This window comes from Aegilops tauschii, chromosome 1 (assembly GCF_002575655.3).
Source record: "Aegilops tauschii subsp. strangulata cultivar AL8/78 chromosome 1, Aet v6.0, whole genome shotgun sequence".
Classification (NCBI taxonomy): Eukaryota; Viridiplantae; Streptophyta; class Magnoliopsida; order Poales; family Poaceae; genus Aegilops; species Aegilops tauschii.
The window spans coordinates 232,933,040-232,949,495 of NC_053035.3; positions in this window are offsets into that span (position 1 = coordinate 232,933,040).

Sequence of the window (16,456 nt, forward strand, 5' to 3'; positions counted from 1 at the left end):
AACCCATCACCGTCCAGCAAGCCTACGATGGAATTACTCACGCATGCCGGTGAGCATCATGAAATTGGTGATGGTGGATGGTTGATGATGACGATGGCGACGGATTCCCCTCTCTGGAGCCTTGATCGGACTCCAGATCAGCCCTCCCGAGAGAGTTTAGGGCTTGGCGGCGGCTCTGTATCGTAAAACGCGATGAATCCTTCTCTCTGATTTTTTTTCTCCTCGAACGTGAATATATAGAGTTGGAGTTGAGGTCGGTGGAGCACCAGGGGGCCCACGAGGCAGGGGGCGCGCCCAGGGGGCAGGCGCGCCTCCCACCCTCGTGGCCAGGGTGTGGGCCCCCTGGCCTTGATTCTTTCGCCAGTATTTTTTATTATTTCCAAAAATAATCTCCGTGAAGTTTCAGGTCATTCCGAGAACTTTTGTTTCTGCACAAAGATAACACCATGTCAATTCTGCTGAAAACAGCGTCAGTCCGGGTTAGTTCCATTCAAATCATGCAAGTTAGAGTCCAAAACAAGGGCAAAAGTGTTTGGAAAACTAGATACGTTGGAGACGTATCACACCACGCGGTCGGGATAAAGCGGCAATTCAAGCTGAACAGTAGCCCGCCCCACCACAACGTCAGCACAGAGATTAGGCTTGTCACGTCCGAATAGATAGCCGTCGTCGCGTGTCGACGCACGCCCTCGCGATCCGTAGATCGATCTGGTATGTCCTGCTCTATTTTCGAGGTCCTGCTGAAGGTCATATGTATAACCCCGAGCTGTTTTATCTCTGCCTTTACGGTCAGGTAGGGCGGGCTGGTGTTCAGCTTTGGTTGTCGCTTTGTCCCGACCACGTGGTGGTCGGTCAGCCGCATTACACGATGATGGTACGGGCTCCAGCGCCTCATCATCAAACTGAGGTAGCAATTTGCGCTTCGGGTAGCTTTTGGTTGGGCGCTTGAGGCCGTATTCCTCGGCTGCGAGGACATCAGTCACCTATCATTGAGCAGATCTTGATCAGCTTGACGTTGTTGCTGCTTCTTTTTCAGGCTCCTTGTCGTGCCTATTAGCCGGCGCTTAAAGCGCTCCTGCTCGAGAGGTTCCTCAGGTATGATAAAATCCTCGTTGCCAAGGCTCACCTTGTCCTCGGAGAGCAGAAGATAATTACCGTCCTCCGAGTCTTCGTGTATGGCCTGTTCATCAGGGCTGACTTGCCCGTCTTCCCGTTCGTCCTGCTTGGAAGTTGCCTCAATGGGATCTTCATTGTCTTCGGCATCGTCTGGAGTATTATTTTCTCCCATTCCGGTATTTTTGTCTTTTCCACGACGTGACTTAGAGCGGCGCCGCTGACGTCGGTGCTTTGGCTGTGTCTCAGAAGGTTTATGCTTGACTGGATCTTCTTTGTCATCGTCGCTAGTTTCTTTAGGTGTATCCACCATGTACATGTCGTACGAAGAAGTGGACGTCCAGCATCCGGTGAACGGCGGGTTTTGGCCCTGGTCCTCATCGGCATCGTCATCCATACCATCGATGTCTTCGGAGCCGTAATCGAGCATGCCGGTTAAGTCTTCGACAGTGGCTATGAAGTGGGCGGTGGGTGGGAAGCAAAATTCTCCGTCATCAGCCTCCAGTTTGAACCGGATATAATTTGGCTGTGAGTTCCCCACTAAGGATAGTGCTTTTAATGAGTTTAACACATCACCTAAAGGCGAGTGCCGAAAAATGCCCGCGGAGCTGAATTCGAAGATCGATGCCTGAGAAAGCTCGACATACGCGGACGCGCATGGTTCGGAACCTGTAACCGGAAACGAGTCCGAGGTTCCGGTGACACAGATGTCACTCGAGGTTAGGTCTGTGTGCGGCTCCAACGCCGCTAGGTCCACGGCTTCCGTGGCGGGGTTGAGCTTCCCATCCTCGGATGGCACGACCTGCTCTGGATCTTAGGCCAGAGCAGTGTAGCGACCCGACCTCAAACGGTCAAGTCTCTGTGCTTCAGTGCCATCCCTGGATCGGTAATGCTGGCACACACAGTACTTGAAGTATTTATAGCAGAGTAGCAATCACACACTTACTACATCGAATGTCTCAAAAGAGAACTTATTACAATAAATATGGCTTAAGGCCATCTAACACGATAATAGCGGAAGGCTTGGAAGATAAAGTGAGTCCATCAACTCCAATGGCATAGCTGAGTGCATGACAACGACCTATCGCACCTTTACTCGCCGTCTGAAAAGTCCACAACATAATACGTTGCAGCCCGAAAACGGGTCAGCACATGGAATATGCTGGCAATATAACACAGTAGAGCAATGAACAGATAATGCTATCACTACATGCATATATGGCTGGTGGAGGCTCTATGGTTATATGATTTTGCGAAAAGCCAATTTTTTCCTACAACAAAGGAATAAATTTTATTTAACTGTCATGGTAGTTGAAACATCATTGAGAAGGTTCCTCCAACTCAATCCCAATTAAAATTAATTATTAACCCAACAAATTAAATTTAGAGTGATGAGATACAATAGGAAAATCCAAGTACTAGATACTCAAGATGTCCATAACCGGGGACACGGCTAACCATGATTAGTTTATACACTCTGCAGAGGTTTGCGCACTTTTCCCCAAGAGACTCGATCTCCTCCGTTGGATTTCTCGCACTACATGGTGTTTGAGAAACGGATGACCGAGACACAGTCTTTCAGAAGCACTAACTCTTTACTCCGGGTGGACAGTTACACCTACTTTCCCTCTACATCTGCTAGCCCACCACTGAAAGAGGTCACACAACATACTCAACTATGCCAGAGCCCATAATGACTTGTGGCTGCACACGGAAGTTTCTATCATGAATAATCTCACGATCCCTTTGAGCCTGGGTGGCAGACCGTTGGATGATCACACGGATACCCCGAGATCTCCTAGGACAACACTGGATACCCCAAGTGCCCAAACAAGCAATCCACCCAGATGTGTATTAAAGTAGCCACCTTAAGTTGAACCATTAATTAACAACTCATAACTGTCATGGATACACTCAAACCTAATCCACGTCTACGAGCATAGCACGGCAATAAGCATAACGTAGAAGTAACTCCCAAGGGTTTGATAATAAAACAGGTAATACGTTCTACCTCAACATCTACTTCCCAAACCCACAAATTAAGAGATCCTACTCATGCAATGTGTGAGGGTTGTATCTAATGCATAAAAACTGGGTAATAAAGGGGTATGATCAATGTGTTACTTGCCTTGCTGACGATCCGCAAAACCTAGTGACGCGTAGCAGCATGCTTCGCACTCCGGGAATTCTATCGCAAACAAACAGTAGCATGCATAAGCAATCAAGCAAAGATGCAAGGGTAAAACTCAAATAAGAAGATCTAACCAGAAAGTTCAACTTAAGAACTCCGGTTTGCAAAAAGAATCAAAACAAACGGAGCAACGAAACTCAAACTGCGAAAGAAAAAAGATCAGTTTACTAATTTGGACTAAAGTCAAATTTTACAGTATCAAAATCTTGTTGAAGTTGGTTAAACATAAAGTGGGCTTCGAGACGAAGATCTAGGCGCTTGAATCACCTGATTTCGATAAACGAGCGAAAAGATAAACTAAAACGAAAATCGGGTCAGAAATCACGATCGAAAATAATCGCGAAAATCCCGAGAAAAAGAAAACTGACGAACAGGCTAACGAACGAAGGTTCGCTGTCTGTGACTAACGGGTGAATGGAGTTCGTTTAAACGAACGAACGGACGAACGTCCGCAAAATAAATAAACCGTCAGGAAAGCCGATCTAACGAAAATAAAACAAAGAAAATAAAAAAAATCGGGGTTATCCGAAGAAAACCGACCGGTCAACGGCGGTCACGACGACGGGATCCGGCGCGGCAGCGGCGGGAGGCGGCTGGCGGCGACGGCGGCGCACTTGGCGGCGGCTAGGGTTTGGGGCGCGGGTTGGCTGCGGGCGGCGGTGGGCTGCGGGGCAGGGGCGGCGCGGCTTATAAAGCCCCCCCCCCCGGGGCGGAGTCCCGGTCGGGTACGGCCCGGAGTCGGTTTCCCTTTTTTTTAATATTCCGACGTGCAGAAAAAACAAAAGAAAATAAATACTAAACAGACTCCAAAAATTCCGAAATAAATTTTCCCCGTCCTCTAAAAATAAGCCGGACAAGGTGAACATTTATTTGGGCATATAATGGAATTTTGAAAAATGCGTATAAAATAGCAATAAAATCCGAATAAAATCAAATATTTGATTTTAATATTTTTCCTCCAATATTTCATTTATTTTGGAGAAGTCATATTATCTCCTCTCATATATTTTAATATGAAATATTTTCGGAGAGAAAAATAATTAAAACAAATGATCCTCGTTTCGATATTTGATAAAAATTTCAAATATGAAAACGGTGAAATCCCCAACTCTTTCCGTGGGTCCTTGAGTTGCTTAGAATTTCGAGGATCGCAAATCAAAATGCAATAAAATATGATATGCATGAATGATCTATGTATAACATTCCAAATTAAAAATTTGGGATGTTACAAACCTACCCCCCTTAAGATAAATCTCGCCCTCGAGATTCGGGTTGGCTAGAAAATAGGTGTGGGTGGTTTTTCCGTAGATCATCTTCTCGTTCCCAGGTGGCTTCATCCTCGGTATGGTGGCTCCACTGAACTTTGCAAAATTTGATAACCTTGCTGCGTGTGACTCGGCTGGCATACTCAAGGATCTTGACTGGCTTCTCCTCATATGTCAAAACACTGTCCAACTGAATCGCTTCCAGGGGCACTGTATCTCTCAGAGGTATATTGGCCATCTCTGCATGGCACTTCTTCAACTGGGAAACATGAAACACATCATGTACTCCTGACAGTCCTTCAGGTAACTCCAACTTGTAGGCAACTTCTCCCATACGTTCCAAAACACGGTATGGTCCTACAAATCTCGGGGCTAACTTTCCCTTAACTCCAAAACGCTTAACTCCTCGAAGAGGTGATACCCGCAGATACGCTTTGTCTCCGATTTCATAGACTACCTCCTTGCATTTTGAATCTGCATAACTCTTCTGTCGGGACTGAGCTACCTTCAGTCTATCTCGAATCAACTTAACCTTCTCTTCAGACTCTTTGATCAAATCTGGTCCAAACAACTGGCGGTCTCCAACTTCGTCCCACATCAACGGTGTTCGGCATCTTCTTCCATACAGGGCTTCGAACGGTGCCATCTTCAAACTGGCCTGGTAGCTGTTGTTGTATGAGAACTCCGCGTAGGGCAAGTTGTCATCCCAACTAGATCCATAATCTAGTGCACAAGCTCTCAACATGTCCTCCAGAATCTGATTGACTCTCTCAGTCTGTCCATCCGTCTGCGGGTGAAAAGTTGTACTGAACTCCAGCCTGGTTCCCAAAGTCTGGTGTAGCTGATGCCAAAATTTTGAAGTAAACTGTGTTCCTCTATCTGATACAATGGTCCTCGGAACTCCGTGCAGACATACGATCCTGGTCATGTATATCTTGGCCAACTTCGCACTTGTATAGGTGGTTTTCACTAGGATAAAGTGGGCTACTTTGGTCAAGCAATCCACTACTACCCAGATAGAATCATATCCTGATCGGGTCCTGGGCAATCCGGTGATGAAATCCATGCCAAGCTTATCCCACTTCCATTCGGGTATCGGCATAGGTTGCAGTAATCCTGCTGGCTTCTGATGTTCTGCCTTCACTCTCTGACATACATCACATACGGCTACATACTCAGCGATATCCTTCTTCATACCCGTCCACCAAAAATGCTCCTTCAAATCCAAATACATCTTGGTGTTTCCGAGGTGTATCGAGTATGGCGAGTCATGAGCTTCCTGTAGTATCAATTTCCTGATCTCTGCATTATTGGGCACATATATACGGTCCTCAAACCATAAGGTGCCGTGCTCATCCTCACGAAATCCTTTGGCTTTTCCTTCGCCCATCTTCTCCTTTATCTCGGCAATCGCCTTGTCATCCTTCTAAGCTTCTCAAATCTTTCCCAATAATGTAGACTGAACCTCCATTGCTGCAACAAAACCTCTAGGGACTATCTCCGAACGTAGTTCCCTGAGATCCTCGGCTAACTCCTTTGGCATCCCTCCGCTTACGAGGGTGTTTACATAACTTTTTCGGCTCAAAGCGTCTGCTACGACATTGGCCTTTCCTGGATGATAATGCAGCTTCATATCATAACCCTTTATGAGCTCCAACCATCTCCTCTGCCTGAGGTTAAGCTCCTTCTGTGTGAAGATGCACTTCAAACTCTTGTGATCCGTGTATACATCGCAACGGTTTCCAATGAGAAAATGTCTCCAGGTCTTGAGCGCATGCACCACAGCTGCTAACTCCAAATCATGCGTGGCATAATTCAACTCGTGCGGTTTCAGTTGTCGTGAGGCATACGAAACAACTCTCCCATCTTGCATAAGTACTCCTCCAAGTCCTAAGCGAGAGGCGTCGCAATACACTTGGAAATCCTTGCGTATATCCGGCAGAATCAGCACTGGGGCTGTAGTCAAACGTTTCTTCAACTCCTGGAAACTTGCTTCACATTCATTAGTCCAATGGAACTTAGTGTCCTTCTTCAACAATGCCGTCATAGGCTTCACAATCTTAGAGAAATTCTCAACGAATCTCCAATAGTATCCCACGAGTCCAAGAAAACTGCGGATCTCTCCGACTGAGGTGGGTGCCAACCACTCAGTGACTGACTAAACCTTGCTGGGATCCACTGCTATACCTTCTCCTGATATAACATGTCCAAGAAATCCAACTTCCTTCAACCAAAACTCACATTTGCTGAACTTGGCATATAACTGATGTTCCCTGAGCTTCTCGAGAACCAAATGCAAATGTTCCTTGTGTTCCTCTTCATTCTTCGAGTATACCAAGATATCATCTATAAACACCACGACAAACTTATCCAAGAACTCCATGAACACTTTCTTCATCATACTCATGAAATAGGCAGGGGCGTTAGTCAATCCAAATGACATAACCGTATACTCATATAGCCTGTACCTTGTGGTGAAAGCTGTTTTAGGTATATCCTTTTCCCTAATCTTCAGTTGGTGATATCCTAATCACAGATCGATCTTCGAAAACACTTTAGCTCCTGTCAACTGGTCAAATAAATCATTGATCATCGGCAGTGGGTACTTGTTCTTGATCGTCACTTCATTCAACGCACGATAATCAACAACCATCCTTAAGGATCCATCCTTCTTCTCAACCAAAAGCACTGGGGCTCCCCACGGTGATGAACTTCGTCGGATGTAACATTTCTCCAATAACTCCTTAATCTGCTTCTTGATCTCTTCTAGATCATTTGTGGGCATCCGGTATGGTCTCTTTGATATTGGCCCGGTGCCTGGCAATAGCTTATCAAAAACTCGATGTCACGATCTGGTGGCATGCCTGGTAACTCCTCCGGAAATACATCCGGGTAATCCTTCACTACAGGCACTTCCTCCTGAACAACTCCCATGAGAGAATTTACTTGAGTCCTCCTTGGCGCATGCCTGGATACATACTTGATCCTTTTTTTTCCTCCAGGGTAGTGAGCAAAATTGACTTACTGGCGCAACCGATGTTTCCTCCATACATTGATAGCCAATCCATTCCTAGTATCACGTCCAAACCTTGTGACTCCAAAATTATCAGATCTGAGGGGAAAACATGGCTTCCAATGGTCAATGGCATCTGAAAACATCCTTGTCTTGCCATATATTCTGCTCCTGGCGAACTTACTAACATGGGGGTCCTAAGTACCTTAGTGGGCAACTTATACTTATCCATGAATCCCCTTGATATGTATGAATGTGATGCACCAGTATCGAAAAGAACAATTGCAGTAAAAGACTTAACCAAAAACTTACCAATAACTGCATCAGGCTACTCCTCAACCTCCTCCATGTTCACGTGGTTCACTTGTCCCCTATTGAAAGGGTTGGGCTTCTTCCCGGCACTTCCATTGCCATTGCCGTTCTTCAATTTCGGACAGTCGTTAGCATAATGTCCAGTCTTCCCGCACTTGTAACAAGTAACGTGACTTTGATCCTTCTTGGCGGGTGTGGATGGGTTAGAGCGGTTCTGATTGTTGCCTGCTCCATTCCCGTTTCCATTCTTGGGGCCATTGTGATTATGAGAACTTCCTCCATTGTGGGTGTGGCCTCCATGGTTATGGACAAGTCCTCCAGAGTTCGGGGTGAAACGAGGCTTCTGCTGAGCTCCCGAATTGTACTTTCCTTGTCCATACTTCCTCTTGCGGCTCTCAATCTGCTGCTGCTTCCCTTCAATCATAAGAGCCTTGTCTACCCACTCCTGGTAGTTGTTAAATGTTGCCACCATCAACTGCATGCTCATCTCATCATTAAGCCCTTCCATAAACTTCTCCTGCTTCGCAGCATCTGTGGCCACATCATCAGGGGCATAGCGAGATAACTTACTAAACTCATCCACGTACTGCCCCACAGTACGGTTCCCCTGGCGTAAGTTGCGAAACTCACGCTTCTTCATGCTCATGGCTCCAGTTGAGACATGGGTTGTGCGGAATCCTTGCTGAAACTGATCCCAAGTAACATTGGCTATGGGAAAAGTGGCTGTGTAATTCTCCCACCATGAGGTTGCTGGTCCATCCAATTGGTGTGCGGCAAAACGCACCTTCTCAGCATCCATGCAACCCGCGGTGGTCAACTCCCTTCCTATCCTGCGTAGCCAATCATCCGCAACTATTGGCTCGGTGCTACTGGAAAACACCGGCGGCTGTAACCTCAGAAAGCGGGCTAAGTTGTCAACTGGCGGAGGGTTGTTGTTGTTGTTGTTGCCTTGGTTCTGGACTAATATCTGCATCAAGGCATTCTGCTGCTGGATCAACTGGGTGATCTTCGGTGGGAAGACAAATCCGGTGTCACGTCTCGGAGGCATCTGATGGGTTTAGAGGGAAGAGAATAAAATAGAATTGAGGTCTAGTGAGAAAACACTACCCATATGCACATGAGACAAACACAATCATATCACTCAATCAATCAAGCAAGGGCATACAAAATGGTCTAGAACTATCGTTAAAGTGCTCGGACTACTACTATATACATGGGGGAATATTACTAATCGTATGGTGGTCTACTAGAAATTTTGATCGGTGGAAGACTCCATGATATCCGCTCTAGCTTCGTCTTCAAAGTCATCATCACTATCGTCGGGGTCGGGGTCGGTGTCGTTGATGATGATCTAGTTCTCCGGGCAAGTGGAATCGTCGTCTTCTCCTCCTGGCGCGGGGTCTCCCATGAATACTCCGATCTTCTTTATCAGGTCGTCGCTCTTCTCCAATAGTGTAGCGATTTCCTCCTCGTATCCATCGCGTGTAGACTTGAGTTCCTCTTCAAGCTCGGTGATCCTTGTCATCGCCTTCTTCAAATCTATCATGTCTGTGCACATCTGGTTCTCCTGGCGTCGAATGTGCTGGTTTAACTCCTGGATGAAAGCTGCAATGGACCTGTCCTTCCTGGTGCTGACTATCTCCCATTGCTCATCTAGGTGCCCACATATCTAGTAGATAGTATCCTTGAGATCCTTGTGGTAAACTTCGCCGATGTGTCCCATGGCGATGTGGGCTGCCATGCTCTTGCCTAGACTCCAGGTTGGGGCATCAAAGGAAAACTCTATGGGCTCCGTGACTGGCATGAATGTCCTTCCTGGAATTTGAACTTGAATCATCCAACGCTCTTCTTCTGGTAAGGTGGCGTTGTAGGTCCCAGTGAAGCTTGGTATTCCAATGTTCAGGTATCTAGTGACTTCCTTCAAGTGTCGTCCAAAGGGGGTGTCTTCATCCGGTTGTGCAAACTTGTTCCTCGAGTCCGCCATCCTAAGGAGTAGAAAATGGAGAGGAGTCAGAAATGAGTAGAGAAGTGACCTATGGCTTTTCTTAGTGGTCGTGTCCTACATTCAGCGTGTGCTCTGATACCATCTTGTAGCGACCCGACCTCAAACAGTCAAGTCTCTGTGCTTCAGTGTCATCCCTGGATCGGTAATGCTGACACACACAGTACTCGAAGGATTTATAGTAGAGTAGCAATCACACACTTACTACATCGAATGTCTCCAAAGATAACTTATTACAATAAATATGGCTTAAGGCCATCTAACACGATAACAGCAGAAGGCTTGGAAGATAAAGTGAGTCCATCAACTCCAACGGCATAGCTGAGTGCATGCAACGACCTATCGCACCTTTACTCGTCGTCTGAAAAGTCTGCAACATAATACGTTGCAGCCCGAAAACGGGTCAGCACATGGAATATGCTGGCAATATAACACAGTAGAGCAATGAACAGATAATGCTATCACTACATGCATATATGGCTGGTGGAGGCTCTATGGTTATATGATTTTGCGAAAAGCCAATTTTTTCCTACAACAAAGGAATAAATTTTATTTAACTGTCATGGTAGTTGAAACATCATTGAGAAGGTTCCTCCAACTCAATCCCAATTAAAATTAATTATTAACCCAACAAATTAAATTTAGAGTGATGAGATACAATAGGAAAATCCAAGTACTAGATACTCAAGATGTCCATAACCGGGGACACGGCTAACCATGATTAGTTTATACACTCTGCAGAGGTTTGCGCACTTTTCCCCACAAGACTCGATCTCCTCCGTTGGATTTCTCGCACTACATGGTGTTTGAGAAACGGATGACCGAGACACGGTCTTACAGAAGCATTAACTCTTTACTCCGGGTGGACAGTTACACCTACTTTCCCTCTACATCTGCTAGCCCACCACTGAAAGAGGTCACACAACATACTCAACTATGCCAGAGCTCATAATGGCTTGTGGCTGCACACGGAAGTTTCTATCATGAATAATCTCACGATCCCTTTGAGCCTGGGTGGCGGACCGTAGGATGATCACACGGATACCCCGGGATCTCCTAGGACAACACTGGATACCCCAGGTGCCCAAACAAGCAATCCACCCAGATGTGTATTAAAGTAGCGACCTTAAGTTGAACCATTAATTAACAACTCACAACTGTCATGGATCCACTCAAACCCAATCCACGTCTACGAGCATAGCACGGCAATAAGCATAACGTAGAAGTAACTCCCAAGGGTTTGATAATAAAACAGGTAATAGGTTCTACCTCAACATCTACTTCCCAAACCTACAAATTAAGAGATCCTACTCATGCAATGTGTGAGGGTTGTATCTAATGCATAAAAACTGGGTAATAAAGGGGTATGATCAATGTGTTACTTGCCTTGCTGACGATCCGCAAAACCTAGTGACTCGTAGCAGCACGCTTCACACTCCGGGAATTCTATCGCAAACAAACAATAGCATGGCTAAGAAATCAAGCAAATATGCTAGGGTAAAACTCAAATAAGAAGATCTAACCAGAAAGTTCAACTTAAGAACTCCCGTTTGCAAAAAGAATCAAAACAAACGGAGCAACGAAACTCAAACTGCGAAAGAAACAAGATCCGTTTACTAATTTGGACTAAAGTCAAATTTTACAGTATCAAAATCTTGTTCAAGTCAGTTAAACAGAGAGAGGGCTTCGAGACGAACATCTAGGCGCTTGAATCGTCTGATTCCGATAAACAAGCGAAAAGGTAAACTAAAACGAAAATTGGGTCAGAAATCGCGATCAAAAATAATCGCGAAAATCCCGAGAAAAAGAAAACTGACGAACAGGCTAACGAACGAACGTTCGCTGTCTGTGACTAACGGGTGAACGGAGTTCGTTTAAACAAACGAACGGACGAACATCCGCAAAATAAATAAACCGTTGGGAAAACCGATCTAACGAAAATAAACCAAAGAAAATAAAAAACCGGGGTTATCCGAAGAAAACCGAGCGGTCAACGGCGACGGGATCCGGCGCGGCGGCGGCGGCTTCGACGACGGCGGGCGGCGGCGACGGCAGGCGGCGGCGCGCTAGGCGGCGGCTAGGGTTTGGGGTTTGGGTGGGCTGCGGGCCAGGGGCGGCGCGGCTTATAAAGCCCCCCCTGGCGGAGTCCCGGTCGGGTACGGCCCGGAGTCGGTTTCCCCTTTTAAAAAAAATATTCCGACGTGCAGAAAAAGAAAGAAAAGAAATACTAAACAGACTCCAAAAATTTCGAAATAAATTTTTCCCGTCCTCTAAAAATAATCCGGACAAGATGAACATTTATTTGGGCCTATAATGCAATTTTGAAAAACGCATATTTTTCCTATGCAAATAAAATAGGAATAAAATCCGAATAAAATCAAATATTTGATTTTAATATTTTTTGTCAAGACCCCGATTCCAAGTCACATCGATCTAGCCGGTAACACCTCATATCACTTTGCAGCCTCACGCACGGTATTCCCACGGGTGTCGCCTTACCATGGCCCGGGACCGTTTGCGTCTTTTGGCTCACGTATATGATAGTGTCGCTAGCATCCATATGACAGAGAACCCGGGCCGACATGACCAGTCGTGAACCCAAAGTGGCACTAACTTACGGGGACAGGCATACATGAATCAACATTGAGCATGTCGGTCAGCAGCGTGCGAATCCGGGCTGTAGCACTGGGCTAACAGGACTCCGGTGAACCGGGCTGTAGCAGGCTAGGCAGGACTCCGGATGTCACCGCGTGACATTTCCCCCAAGGGACAGACACAGGAACGAAGTGAATCACATGCCGGCCAGTCAAGTGTTCCGGAGCAGTAGTGCTGGGCTAGCAGGACTCCGGTGAACCGGGCTGTAGCGGACTACTATGGCTCATGGAAGCACAAGACTACATTTCCCCATAAGAGAGGCTACCAAGGATAAACAACTAGGTTGTCGGATCCCACACATACCAAGCATTTCAATCATACACACAATATGCTCGATATGTGCAAATACAACATGGCATCACAACAAGACTCTACGACTCAGAGTATTTATTCATTAGGCTCTGAAGAGCGAGATATTACAAACATAGGTCTCATGACCCGACATTCAGAGCATACAAGTCAAAGCACATGCGGAAGCTTAACATGTTTGAGTACAGACATCTACAAATGAAAAAGGCTGAGAAGCTTGACCATCTACCAGATCCTGCCGAGGGCACAAGATCGTAGCTGAGGTATCAAGCTAAACATCGAAGTCCACACGGAACTACTAGCGAGACTGACGTCTCTCTGCAAAACATAGAATAGGCAAACGTGAGTACAAATGTACCCAGCAAGACTTACATCAGAACTAGCTACATATGCATCGGTATCAACAAAGGGGGTGGTGGAGTTTGACTGCAGCAAGCCAGCTTTGACTCGGTGGCTATCCTGAACTACGACTGCAAGTAACTCTTTTGAGGTGGCGCACACGAGTCCACAAATTCACCATACCAATACACCACTATGGATCCGCTCCCGTCTCCCTACGAGAACGCCATCCATAGCACTCACGCTTATCTTGCGCATTTTGTAGTATCCACTTTCACTTGTCTATGAACTGTTATAGGCAACCTAGAAGTCCTTTACCGCGGACACGGCTATTCGAATAGATCATATTAACCCTGCAAGGGTGTACTTCTTCACACACGCTCTCGCCACTTACCACCATGTACACATTATGTACCTCGGCAACCTTCAAGCGGAAGCCTGGCGAGGGAGTCGGCCACGACCTGACTAACCACACAAGTCTCTCGTCCAGGTTTATCGCCTATTCGGGTTCCATCCGCAAGGAGATCCGGCCGGGGTGTCGCTCACGGCCCCAAACGATGTGTGCAGGGTTCCCAAGCCCACCTCGACGGATGGATCTACGCTTGGTACACCATGCCACGGTGCCTAGTCTGTCCCAAGCCCACCTGTACCGGGTGCCACTTGGTAGACTACTAACACTACCTACAAACACCAGAAACAAGTTGCAACTCCTGGACAGAGATCAGGTTGATTAATAAGTCGAGAGAGCTTGGAGCGCCCAGAGCCCAATGTGTGGTAGTAACTGTTCATGGATCACAAACACAGAACTCAGTTCCTGAGGACGGTTTCAATGAGACAACCCACCATGTACTCCTACATGGCCTCTCACCGCTACCTTTACCAAATCGTGTTCACACCCTTAGCTCTCACACAGTAGGACATGTTCACCACTTTCAATTCATCCCCGATGAATCAGACCTGATACAACTCTAAGCAATAGCAGGCATGACAAACAAGCATGAATGAGTAGGCACATCAGGGCTCAAACAACTCCTACTCATGCTAGTGGGTTTCATCTATTTACTGTGGCAATGACAGGTCATGCAGAGGATAAAGGGGTTCACTACCGTAGCAAGTAACAGATGAATCGTTGTTGTCCTAATGCAGTAAAAGAGAGCAGGAGCGAGAGAGTGGGATTGTATCGGAATGAGCAAGGGGGTTTTGCTTGCCTTGCACTTCTGAAGATAATGTAGCTCTTCATCGGTGTCATCGAACTCATCGTCGGAACCACGTCTATCGAGAGGGGGCAAACACTTGCAAACAAGGAAGAACACAATCAATGCAATGCACAATATGTGCATGATCATGACATGGCAATATGCTGTGGTTTGAGCTAATGCAACTAGCAGCAAGTTAAATGGAGTTGGTTTGAATCTAATATTCAAATTCAAACTCCATATATGACATTTCAAATGCCATTAATTCAAATTGTTGTATACAGCAGCTTTAAGATGTTCAAACATGCATGAAAATCATACAGATGGATAGATTGGATTTTTTTGATCATTTTTCATATATAATTTATTTCATTCCGAGTTATGGTTGAATTTCTATGAATTTTAGAAGTTTTAACCATTTTCTGAAATAAATAAATCATTAATGATTTAATTAAAATCCCAGAAAAACATTACTGCGTCAGCCTGACATCAGAATGACGTCATCAGTCAACAGCGCGGTCCAGGTCAAACCTGACCTGTGGGGCCCGCACGTCAGTGTAACAGGGCAAGAACAGAGGCTGACCAGTGGGGCCAGGTCAACGTTTGACGTGGCAGGGTCAACTGACATGTGGGATCGGCTGGTTTAATTTAAACTAAACAGGGAATAAATCCCAGGGTTAATTAGGGCACGAGGCCCATTGTCAGTGGCACACGGTTTAGTTAGCGGGGTGATTAGCGCCTCATTAAGAGTGCCATGTCATCATCACCGGATTTACGCCGGCGATGACCAAACCGACGGCGAGAGCTCGCCGGACTCGAGTTAGGGACGGCAGTTCGTCGCGCTGCTGGCACCAAGGAGGGGCTCTCGCTCGTCCGCATCCAAAGGACCGGACGGGAGGCCGCGGGGTGGCTGGAAACACGGCGACGACCTCGCGCGGTGGCGCACACACGGTCTCATCGGGGAGGAGGCTACGGAGCATGGGGAAGCAAACTGAAGCTTTCTACGGCCATATGGGAGCGCCAGGAGGACGGTAGCGTCCTCGGGATCTACTGGTTCGAGCTCTGGACTCGTCGGCGACACGGCCGACGACGGTGAGCTCTCGGTGCTCATGGGGAAAGCGCTACAGGAAGAAATCAACGACGATTCTAGGGAGAAAACGATGTTGTGCTCACAGTGAGTTCGTCAGCGGTCTCAACGGGCTTGGGGAGGCGTCTACGATGGCGAATCGACCACGGGGATCACCGGACAGAAGCGGTGATGAAGACGACGGGGGGGGCGTTCTGCTGCTCCTGGAGTTGCGTCGACGAGGAGAGGAAGAGAGGGACGGCGGAGCTCGGGGATACGGTGGTTGGACGAGGGGGTCTCGGTAGCCACGGTGGACGGCGACGGTGGTGACGGGCGTGCTCGGTGGGCGTGAGAGAGCGAGACAGAGGAGGGGAACGGGGGAGAGGGAGAGCAGTCGAGGGGGTCCAAGGGTCTGCGTGGCAACGCCAGAGGCGTCCAGGCCGTCGAGGAGGCAGGCGAGCAGGGTGGAGGTGGCGCGCGCGTGTGCGCGCACGGCGGCCACACGCCCTGCCTACTGGCCTCGGGAGGAAGACGACAAGGGAGGTGGAGGTGGGCTGGGCCAGCGAGCTGGGCCGGCTACAGGTAGATGGCCAGGTGGTCCTTCTCTCTCTCTTTTATTTCTGTTTTCTGTTTTCCTATTTCTTTGCATTTTGTTTTGATTTGATTTAAACATCAAATCATTTTTTGAGCTTTCTGTAAATTGTTATGTGAGCTCAGAAACTAGTCCAAGGTCACAAGCAACTTACAAAAATATTTGAACTTTATTTCTTATATAACAGAAATAAATTCAACTCAAATATGTCATTCATTTAATTCAAAAGGCCCAAAATAAATATTTCTGTGATTCCAAAAATATTGGTTTGGATTTTACCTCTTACCAATATTTTCATAGAATAATAGGAACATTTTCTTGGACTCATTTGATAAGTTTTAAATGTTGATTATTTTTAGAAGGTTTCTGAGGCTTTGAGAATTCCTCAATTCAAATTTCATTT